Here is an 11,830-nt window from a genome sequence, read left to right on the forward strand (position 1 = left end):
ATAGTACATACAAAACAGTGCAAGGCAGATAATACAGGCAAGGGGGAAGAGCTGCGAAAAGTGCAGACGTGTTGCTGAGCAATGAAAACAGTTGCGCAGCACAGCGTTGTAGCAGAGCATATTGACAGTAGGTAGCAGTGTTTGCCCTAGGTACAAACATTCCATGTGAATGGATGGTCGCTTTGCAAACATTGAAGACATGATGCAGTTGATGCTCTAGTACATGTCTTTCCAGCAGGCAGTTCCTGTGTGGAGTGTTGTGTCAACTTGAGAAAACTCCCTGAAGTGTTGGAAGTTCTTTAAAAAGCAGTATGATTTTCATGGTTCTGAAGATGTAAAAGCTCTTATGAAACTACATTTTCAGTGTGCAGAATGAAGTGGTGGCCCAAAAACAAACTATAGCACTCATTTTCAGTGATACATTAGAGGCTCAAGTGATCACATTACACCACTATAAGACATGGCAGTCTCTTGTACATGAGTGGTCATGGTAATTGCGTAGGCACACTGGTCGTGGTTGACAAAGAAAATGTCCTCACCTATTATACCCTCGTGAACGCATAAACGAGGAAGAAATGTAAAGAAAAAATGTACTTCTCAACCGACTAGGAGCTACCACTACTTGCTCAGATAACAAAAAAAAATGAAAGAACTTTTAGAGCTGCCATAACGTGAACATACGCATTCATAAAAGAACCACACATCATGATGCCTGTTACGAATTTGTATAGCATTGGTGCGTGTGACAATATACGTTACATTAAGCCACAAATATCAGGCTCACACAAAAAGTTAAAAACAATCTTTCAAAATAAACATTCATCACATGTCTAGAGCAACCAAGAGGTGCTAAGATCAAACCAAATTACAAAGAATAAGTAAACATTCAAAGTACCCATAACAGAAATAATGCACTGTTCATAAAACAACATATCATGCCACATTCATAATTCAACATATCACATAACAATTCATATCACATGAAATATGACTATTTGATGCAGCATTTCAAGGTAAATTCATCTATCAAAATGAACACACTCTGGGACTCTGAAAATATGACATTTTTCATCATCTGACTAGTAATGACCGCCAGGTGGTCAGATGGCAACAAAGTACACAAAATAATGGAGCTGTCATAGTAGTGAGAGGTATTGTTATGGCTTTCCATGGCATGAAATAAAAATGTGCATTGCAACATTTTGCGTCATGTTCATCCATCAGGACAGCTTTTCTGTTGTAGAACCACTGAACATCTCCTCTGGATTGTATTGGCAGCATGCCCACGAGTAGACGCCCTCTAGAAAAAAAACTTCGGCAAAACATCGATGGCCTGTTCATTTTACTGCGATAGCAAGTATGTGGTTACTCCAGGTGCATCTAGTTTTCCATATATTCAGACAAAGCAGTTTTGTTAGGTGAACTAACTACACTCGAACATGTTTATAATAAAATGTTTAGGGCCTCCAAAACAATTGATTATACAGATCACTTCGTTGTAAAAGTCACACAGCTCACAATAGGAGTGGGACAGATTAATTCTTTCGTTACAAAGGTCATTTTATCGTAGAGTTGCTCGACTTTACAAAATATAAAAAAACTCCACGCTTTAGCAGTTCTTTGCGAAAGGGACTTTGCACAACAGTCAAGGGCAAAATGGACGCCGGCCACAAACATAAAACAGAAACAGAAAAAAGAAAAAAAAAGCTGCACTACAGTTGATGGCAAACTGAAACATAAATGGGAAATAAATTAAACTGAATTTTCTCGTCCTTGCTGCTCGGCAGCGGCAGCAGTCCGTTCAGCAGCAGCAGCAGCCCGCTCGGCAGCTGCAGCACTCCGCTCTGCAGCTGCAGCACTCCGCTCGGCAGCTGCAGCAGTCCGCTCGGCAGCCGCAGCGTTTCTTTCCACAGCAGCGGCCATCTGCTGCACTGTTGGGCCTAGCTGACGTAACATCTGCAGATGCATACGTAACGTGCCAGATCACAATTTGCTATGCCGTGTTACCAAATTTAGGTATCCACTTGTGATGAATCGATTGCAACATTTATAAAACTAATGTGAGACCTACACCTGGTAAGCGCTGCACAGAAATGAGGCACAGACATTCCTATGAATAATGCTATTTCCTGGTTCTTGCCACCAACAAGGTTTTCATTGCCTTGACTTTGACGAAAATATTACACTCATTTCATAACGCCAGTGAACGCACTGCCAGAGTAGTGTCGCGATTCCATGGGCAAGAGAGAATTGCTTCCCCTCCTATATTAAGAGTACTTAAAAGGCACTAAGGCATAGCTGCACTTGATGGCGACAAGCTGAAAAATAAAATGTGTTCTTGCTCCTAGAATCCATTTTGGTGAAACAAAATTCCCGAAATGTAACTTGAAAACATATTATACTGCATTGACAGTATTTTACACTCTTGCATCTGACATTGCCAGAGACAGCTTGCCGTTGATACCAGCTTCTTGCCAGCCTTTCCAAAATTTCTTGATTGTTCCTACAGCTATAACTGCGACAGGAACAGCGTTGACATAGAAATGCATAATTTTGTATTGTAGCAAACAGTTAACACAATAACTGCAGTGATACTTGACACATGTGGTGGTAATCAACCACGAGAAGTTGTGCACTTTTAACTTCCATGGATTGTTTAGCAGCACACAAAGTAAGATGGCATAGTGTGCACAAAATTTTAGAACTGTACATCGATTCCAACATTTCATTACTTGCAGATATCTATGTGACAGTGCACAATAGACATACCTGGTTATTCTCCTCATGCAGCCTCACCGACTGCAGGTAGTTCTCCGCGACCTCGCCCATCACCTCCTCGACAATTACACGAGGTCCGCGATTTGGACGACGTGCCTGGCGTGTAGGTGCTGTGAACATGGAAATGGTACTTTCTACAACACTGTACAAACCTTTAAGCAAATACACTGACTTACAGCAAGCACAATTAGGAAAAACCTGGCAGCATAGGAAATTGTGGATGGATATTCATTGCACTACTGTAAACTAAACAATGTGCTATTCAGAAAACGTCTCACAAATCATCGTAAACGAGGAACATTTTATGTATTTAGCAATGCAGGTAACAATGCAGGGTAGAAGCAGACAACTACCACCATTTTGTCCTTTTTGATTTGTCGTAGTTCCTGCTCCTGAACACATACCTCACCTATACACCTGTGACTAGTCTGGCTTAAGCTGAACAGATTTCTTATGAGCTTGCAAATGCCAGATAAAAATGGAGCAGCCTCAACCTATTTATTGTGGCACAGTGACTTATGCTGCCATTCATGATGCTTCACTGTTCTACTGATGAACACTCCATGTAAGGCTTTACATCAACATGTAAGATATCTTTGGTGTGAGCAATGTAGACAGAAGGCACTAAAAGAAGGAAGAAGGGACACTGCTTTAGTGCACATTTTTGTAAAACAAGCTTTTTGGTCAAAACAGCATGGATGGTAACTCCATGTATGACATGCATCCAGGACTCCTTTATAAATGCATGAGCACACATTAGAACAAAATAGCAACTGTTAAGCAACAATAAACAGCTACTGATACATAGTAATAGCACACATTCAAGGTTTGTCTGCAATATTTTCTTCAAGTATGCTTCTTCCATCCTTACTTTGCATAGCAGTGTGTACTTCACGGAACGTTGTACGACTGCCTTGTATTTTAACAGTTATATCTGTTGAAGGAAAAGGTATTAACCGCATTTTTAGTACTTATAAAGGGATAACCCGACAGGCAAAAAGGTTTTCCTGTCGTTTTATATCACACCCACATTTTCTGCATAGTAGCAGGGTGATAGTGGCTGTACCTACAAGCTAAGAGAAAAGTGGCACGATACTAAGGATCACACAAGGCGCATTCCACAGATGTGCCACTATGCAACATCACACTGTGCAGTTCACCTTTACGTGCAAAGGTGCAAAATTCATGAGCAAAATAACAATTACATTTCGTGAGCAATGACTAGTAATAACTGTGATAATAACACAGTTCACCACTGAAAGTCACTCAGTGCTCCAATTCAGTAAGTATAGTCGACAAAACCCTCTTCAGTGTTACCTGGCCTAGTCGGTGGCTCCGCACAATATTCATGGTCCAGCAGGCTGGCTGCAGGTTGTGCTGGTCCCTCATGCGGCTGAAGCTGCTGCGGCTCCTGGCGCTGCTGCGGCTCCCGATGCTGTTGCTGCTGCTGCTGTTGCGGCTCACCACCTGAGATGCGTTTGTAGAAACGATTACTACATGTACGGCGCAGCTTCATTTAGCAAAGGTACATCCTACAGGGAAGGGATAACATATGTATAGTGCGCAATGCGAATGAACAAAGGGGGCTGCCAGAATCAGCAAATGTTGCTTACGTGCGACACCACTCGTTCCAGGTCTCGTGCCGACGGCCATGCGCGCTACGCGGGGCACACCTATAGTAGAATGCGGCGCCTGCGTAGAAGACGTTTCAAAATACATGCTGTGCACAAAATAGCTACTGTTATGTCGCACGAACGGGCGCGGTGGCTCATTTTGTTGAATAGGTGCAGGCGGAAGTTATAGCTACAAATCGCGCGAAAACAATGGACGCCTAGCTTAATACGAACCTGCCTGCTCGATGGCAATACGTAGGCTGTGATTTTGATTCTCACCTGCTCTGGTGGAACGAAAAATGGCGCACAGACGCCGGTCGCGCTGCTGCGGCCCACCAATGTAAGAATGCGGCCGCGAAGCCCTTGCAGGCGCCCTCCACCAGTTCCCCTGCAATGAGCGCGTACATGAAGTGCATATCAGTGTTTCGTCTCAATGAGCGGAACTGCAGTACTTACTGTTGCTCGGCTGATAAGACAGCGGCGTCGTGACGGGAACTGTAGGTTTCTTTCTTCCAGTACTGCCGCCACTGGGCCGCTGTCTTCACAGCCGGGCCTTCCATGTTGAGCAAGGCGGCCAGCTCGTTCCACACCTCGCTTCTCCGCGCCACGGTAAGCATTGGCCCCAGCACGCATGACGCCTTCGCCAAGTAGGGGTGCTCCTCCATGAAGGAGACGAGCAGCTCCCTTTGTCGGTGAGAGACGTGTGGCCCGAGGACGACGTCTCGGTGCGAAGACATCTTCGAACTTAATGGCCGTACCAATAAATATTCAAAATTCGCGCGACTGATAGTGATGATGGTCTGGCTACATTTTTTTATCGAGTCGTTACGATTTTTAGCGCGTGGGTTGCCACCTGGCGACGAACAGTTAAACAAACGGTAATATTATATTTCCAAATGTGCAATAAAAATATGTCAACGCGCGATGATTCCTGAAAACTTTTAACAAGATATTTAAATAATAGCTCACATTTATTGAGCGAGCAGAAACATTCTGCAGTTCCTCGATTAGTTCGTCATGTGATGACGCACACTTCAGAGGCGGCACCTTCCCGTCTATTGGTCGCGTCCTCCCCTTCTTCCACCTCCGCCTTGGGCGTCACCCATTTAGTGACGTAAGCGGCGAAGCGGACGGTTCGTATTCCGAACCGTTATAAGATTCGGCCCCTGGACATTCCGCCATTTTCATCGGTGCGTGACGTAGGCGCGACGCAAACAAAATGGCGCTGGTGTCCCAGTTTTGCTTACGTAACGTGACGCTAACTTGACGTTTCGCCTAAGAAACTGAAATGAAGGCACTGAATGTAGCGTTATCAGTAAAGCAAAACAGTTTTCCTCCGCAATAAAAATAAAGCAGCTCTCTCAAAGCATATGATTATTCGGTCGAAAACGCTTCTCGCTTCCGTCGTCTGCTGCGTACAAGACGTCGTCTGCTTCAATAGCTAGGATGCGTGTCCCCGGAAAATGAAATGAGTCATCGCACGTTGGCGCCAACGCGCTTGTTTTCTTGCTTGAGCCAGCATACGCGACCTACCAGTGCTGATGCGCGCACGTTCTAGGCAACGTTATCGCTATCTTGTGAAACGCAAGTGACTCAGCCCGACTCGGCTGGCTGACAAACGGCTAAATATCACCGATAGCGTTGCACGCGCCGGAGATATCCACTAGCGCGACGCAAGCGCCGGCGCTGCCATCTCTTGTTCATTTCGCTGGTTCTCGCACCGCGGGAGGAAACTTCAAGGCGCCGCCTTGCGTACCTTTCTTTTTATAAATTAAAAAGAGCCCGTTGTCATCACTTTTGATTGTGCAAAAAGGCATTAATCTTGATTACAATACAAATTCAGCAGTGAAAAGTGGACAACATCGACGAATGTTTGCTATGTTCAGCCAATAGTATTTCGTATAAACGCGTTCTTTAAAAAAATGATGGCCCCAAACACAAATGCCAACACCACCCGAGAGCGATGCAAATACTATGAGCACGCGTTATGAACAAAAGATTTTCGTGGCACCAAACAATGGGGAAAATGTGGCGATACGCATTCCTCTCGGCTTCCATTGCATATGGCTGCTCATTAGCATAATTCGCGCGGCTCGTCGCAGCAAAAATAATGGCGGAAAATCTCAGCAATGGCGGCCTAGCGCAACGTCACGCATCGCCAAAATGACGCTTACGAAACAGCCCTTCCTGTGACGCACAACCAGAGATATTCCTTCAGCCAATCAGCAAGCTGGCATGGCGCATATCTTGAATCGCCACCACATATTCGCGCAATTGCACATGCATTGCACTGGTTGTGCATGCTACCGCTCACATTCTTTTTGAAGCGCTAACATCGCAATATAGCTGCCAAGGACCAAAGAAATGTATTAGCCAATAAAATCTGCAGCTCCACGTCACGTTTCGTCATCTCGATGAAAACGCAAAATTGCATTTTGCAATACTTCCGCTTCCCAGCACAAATTTTAAAGCACGTGACCTCTTGACAGCCAATCAGAGAGTAAACATGGCGGATAATGGCGGCCGTGCAACCGCCATGCGTGTCCAGAATAGCACCCCAAGCCAGTCGTTTCATGTCCGTTGTTCCGCGTACGCGTGCGTGCAGCAGATATATTTTTTAAACACCGTGTCCTCTTGGAGTGACGAGGAGGTTTTTTTCATTTTGTATGCCTCGTTGAGCAGTTCCCGGCTTTGTGGGACTCGAGCCGGAAAGATAACAATGATAACACTCTGGCCGAGAGTGCAGCTGGTTGGTCTGCTCTGCCGTCTGCTGTGGCGGTCCGCCGTGTGGATGTGCTCTGCGCCGGACCGGACCGCGGCGGGCCGTGACGTCGCATTACGTGACCGAGGGGCCCGCAGACTTGGTCCGTCGTGTGGATCGGCCTTTACCGACGTCGTCACCACACCTCTGTTCATTTGCGCTGTGTATCCGTGTACAGTCACCGCGCGGAAGTTGTGACTAATCGGTTGGCCGTTGTCCGCAAATCCCAAAGAGGTTTCGCGGTGCGCCGCCTCATTAGCCGCAACCTAAATCGAGGCGCGCTTAACTGCTACGGCACAAAAGGTGATCACACGAACCGTATGGTATACGATGAGCCACTGGGGAAAAAAATAATTCTGATGTTGAACGTGCCAAACCAACGATCTCATTATGAGGCACGTCGTAATTGGGTACTCCGTATTAATTTTGACTTCCTGAAAATTTTTACGTGCATACAATGCACAACGCACGAGCGTTTTTGCATTCCGCTCCTTTGGAATGCGGCCGCTGCAGGGATCGTATCCACAAACTCGAGCCCCAAATTGCCACGGCGGCCGCCATAGTTACGAAATGCGTAAGCGTGAAGTGCAACACTGCCTTCCGGTACGAGTGTGGTACAAGCGTAGCACAGCTGCACACCTGCTGCACAATTATTTGTAGGGGTTCTGCTAAGCTCGTAGTGCCTGCCTAAATACCTTGTAAGGCAGTGCGCCACTCACGTATCAGAACGCGATAACAAGCGCTTAGACAGCCCACGTCAGCCCCCATGAAAGATGACGCGGCCACTGTACAAAAGTATCACTGCGCAAAGAAGCCGATCCTTATGTTCCAATTGTGTTCTCTCATACAAATGAAGGAAACGTTATTAGACAAGAACAAATGAAGCAATGCAATCTTACGCACATGGGGCACCGCTGCCTCTTCGCCTACCATTGTTTCAAACGAAGTGATGGCGTCAGCGAGTTAGTATCGCGCGCATTTGCTCCCGGGCATGCGATTTTCTTGAAGAAAGCGAATGGTGTGCTTAACATCTCACGCTCGTCAATGTCAAAATAGAAAAAAATGGCTACGAGCCCAAGAAAACGAGATTACTTACTTATCTTCAGAAGCGCGGCTGCGACAGTTTCGGGGTGCGTTCTCTCCAACAGGCATCATGACCTCTGCCGCGCAACTTATCAAAACAACCAGGCTCGCACATCAGTCGAAGACTAGTAGCTGGGTGAGCGAACCGCTTCAACGGATAAACGTCCCACTTATCGTCGTTAAAGCATTTCACTAAAATGTGCGTCATGATGTCCGAAAAGAAAGAAATACTTGCATCAAAAAGCACGAGGCGTGAACCACCGCACAACTGCAACCGAGGGCGCTATTCTGGACATTCCACCATTTTCTTCGATGTATGACGTAGGCGCGACGCAAACAAAATGGCGCTGGTGGCTCCGTTTTGATTACGTAACGTGACGCCAACTTGAAGTTTCACCTAAGAAATTGAAATGAAGGCATGGAATATAGCGTTATCGGTAAAGCAAAATAGTTTTCCTCCGCAGTAAAAATAAAGCAGCTATCTCAAAGCTTATGATTATTCCGTCGAAAACGCTTCTCGCTTCCGTCGTCTGCTGCGTACAAGCTGTCGCCTGCTTCAATATCTAGGATGCGTGACACCGGAAAATGGAACGAGTCATCGCACGTTGGCGCTAACGCGCTTGTTTTCTTGCTTGAGACAACATACGCGACCTACCAGTGGTGATGCGCGCACGTTCTAGGCCACGTTATCGCTATCTTGTGAAACGCAAGTGACTCAGCCCGACTCGGCTGGCTATCATCGGCCGAATATCACACGGCCAATATCATATAACACGGCCGAATATCATCGATAGCGTTGCGCGCGCCAGAGATATCCACTAGAGCGACGCAAGCGCCGGCGCTGCCATCTCTTGTTCATTTTGCTGGTTACTCGCACTGCGGGAGGAAACTTCAAGGCGCCGCCTTGCATACATTGCTTATTATAAATTAGAAAGATGCCGTTGTCATACCTTTTGATTGTGCGAAAAGGCATGAATCTTCATTACAATACAAATGCAGCAGTGAAAAGTGGACAACATCGCCGAAAGCTTGCTATGTTCAACCAATATTATTTCGTATAAACGCGTTCTTTTAAGAAATGATGGCCCCAAACACAAATTCCGACACCACCCGAGAGCGATGCAAATACTATGAGCACGCCTTACGAAAAAAACATTTAATTGCGAGAGCAACGTTGTGGACAATGTCGGGAGCAGAGATCTAGGCAATTCCGATGAATGCTTCGCGTCCGACTTCGCTCTGGGAGCTGCAGGCCGGTGGCGATGAACCCCAGCGCGCAATATTCCTTCCTCTGCGTGGAATGGCCACTCGTATGCTTGCACCCGAGTCTCCTCCATTTGATAGCGTAGCCTGCAAAACGTCTACTTAGAAAGCCAGCAAGGGCGGTGCAACTCATTATCTGTCACTTCTTCGAAAGCGTATCGCATTTCCAGCCGTGGTCGACACCGAAAGAGCAACGCCAAGCAGACGACGAAGGCAAGTAATAGCCTCCGAAGCAACCAACGCACGCGCGCGCGACGCCCGCGTGTCTCCGGGGACGTGCGACTGGCTCGCGCGGCCAGGGTGGCAAGTCAACAGCCAAGCCACAGCAACGGAACCCAAAGCGGACTACCCCTTCGCCGGTTCCTACGACCGGTTCGCTTTGAAGATGATTGACAGATGCGTGACGTATTCGAAAATTGCGATACCGAACCCGCTGCCTCTGACGACCTGTGACGTAATCGAAATTTTGGCCAATTAGGTGAGGCCAAAGGAACGGTTCCTCAACCGAACCGTTATAAGATTCGGCCCCAGAATAGAACCCCAGAATAGCACCCCGAATAACTGAGTCCGAAAGCCGTTCACAGCTTCACTATCGTATTCAGTTATAAAAACCTTTCAAACACAAATAACAGCACTGAAAAACCGCTTATTTTTCATCAACTAACCTTCATAAATTTTCAAGAACAACCTAATTTGTAGCGTAAACAATAAATACTACGACCAAAAAATGCGACTACGAAACTAGCGGTAACCGTGTACTGTTGCAAAAGTGTGCGTAAAACGAAGCTCGGTTGCACCCGCTTGCGCGCACACATACACACCCGGACGCTACCTTGACGTTTCTGGCGCCACCTAGGAATAAAGATTACTACTATTTTGATATTTCTACAAAAATAAAGCATCTGAAATAGTTTGTAGCGCCTTTGCAGATGACAAGGTGACAAGTAAGGTATGATGAGAGTCCGTTACCTGTATTTCTTTCATTTCCCTTTGGTGTTCTTACTGAACATGGGAGACCTGCAGGCTTGGGAGATGGGAAGACGACAGTTAGGTGAGGCTCAAATAAATCGCGTGCTTCTTGCAAGGCGAGAGACGGGAGCCGCCGCAGATACAGCGATTAGCTGTGATACTGTTGCGGCCGTTGCTGAATCCGAGGCTCTTTGAGGTCAATGGTTATAGCGGCTGCGCGCTGCGATCTCAACGCGCGTTCGCTCTTTGAGCTCTACCACCACGGACATTGGATAAAAAAACTATATTTGCTTTACGGAGAGTGGGTACGTCACAGGAAATTCGAAGACCTTAGCCGTGTATGTTTGTAGCGTGTGCGCGCTTGCATCCTACGGTTCCCACAGCACGTCCGATGCTCGAAGGTAGCGTCGTTGCCTGTCGGTACCTGTCTTATCGCTTGCCGCGCTGCCGCCGTGTCTACTTTTGGGGAACTCCAAATGTGCGTAGTCACCGTGTTTGCAGGTGAATTTCACATTCTTCTGCTCCGCGAAACGTGCTCATTTCGGATCGTACTAATGGTTATGTCATCTAGCGTATGTTAAAACGACGATGGCATTTGTACACCGGCAAAGAAATAAATCGTTATGAACTTGGGCGGTCATGATTCTAGTCTAACGTTGCAGTTTTTACGTAGCGAAAATGGCTACGAAAGCAGGGCGCTCCCGGAGATAGGCACTTCAAAGCGCCAGCTGTAGCGACAGCACCAGGAAGTGGCACGCGGTGCACGCGCCAAGCATTTCAGAGCTTACTGGCTTTCGAATGAGAGGAGTAGGCGCGCGCTCGTGGCCCATTGGTTAGAGTACCGGGCTCGACGGCCGACGTTCGGTTCCACCCCATCGGTCACACATTATTTTCTTGTAATGAAAGCGAGGCGAAAGAAGAACCTACCTGCCGCAAAATGACAGGAATGAGGTTGGAACGCATCGCAATAAATGTTTGGGATGTCTTCATATGCGAGTCCTAATTATTGTATACTGGACTCAACTGCTACACAACGAAAAACAACTAGAAAAATCAACACAAATTACCCAATTAATTGTTTATTGAGAACACTCAACGGAAATATTGTTGTGCAAGGATTCACTCAACTTAATTGCTCTTCAAAATTTGTTGAAGTCCGTTGTTTCAAGAATTGCCCAACAATATATCAATGATTACTCAACAGTCATTTTTGTACAGGAACGGCGGGGACGATTTGGCTGCGGATGGCGATCTGTCGGAGATGCCTGGTTTCCCCATCGCCTATATTTTTTTGTTGTTGCCTCTTCATTCTGTGAGCCTATTTGATCTGTGCGCAGCATCGATCATTCGTTTGTTGCAGTTA

The 11,830-nt window shown here is 46.5% G+C and overlaps 1 long non-coding RNA gene across 1 annotated transcript; it reads right to left on the reverse strand.

Annotated features, from left to right (window-relative positions):
• Window positions 1-1,913: 1,913 nt before the first annotated feature.
• Window positions 1,914-4,172, reverse strand: LOC139051515 (uncharacterized). The gene is made up of 3 exons (XR_011509410.1): window positions 4,096-4,172; window positions 2,770-2,888; window positions 1,914-1,956 (listed from the first exon to the last, which is right to left on the reverse strand). It is a non-coding gene; the product is annotated as an uncharacterized lncRNA (long non-coding RNA).
• Between the last annotated feature and the right edge of the window lie 7,658 nt (window positions 4,173-11,830).

This window comes from Dermacentor albipictus, unplaced genomic scaffold (assembly GCF_038994185.2).
Source record: "Dermacentor albipictus isolate Rhodes 1998 colony unplaced genomic scaffold, USDA_Dalb.pri_finalv2 scaffold_12, whole genome shotgun sequence".
NCBI lineage: Eukaryota > Metazoa > Arthropoda > Arachnida > Ixodida > Ixodidae > Dermacentor > Dermacentor albipictus.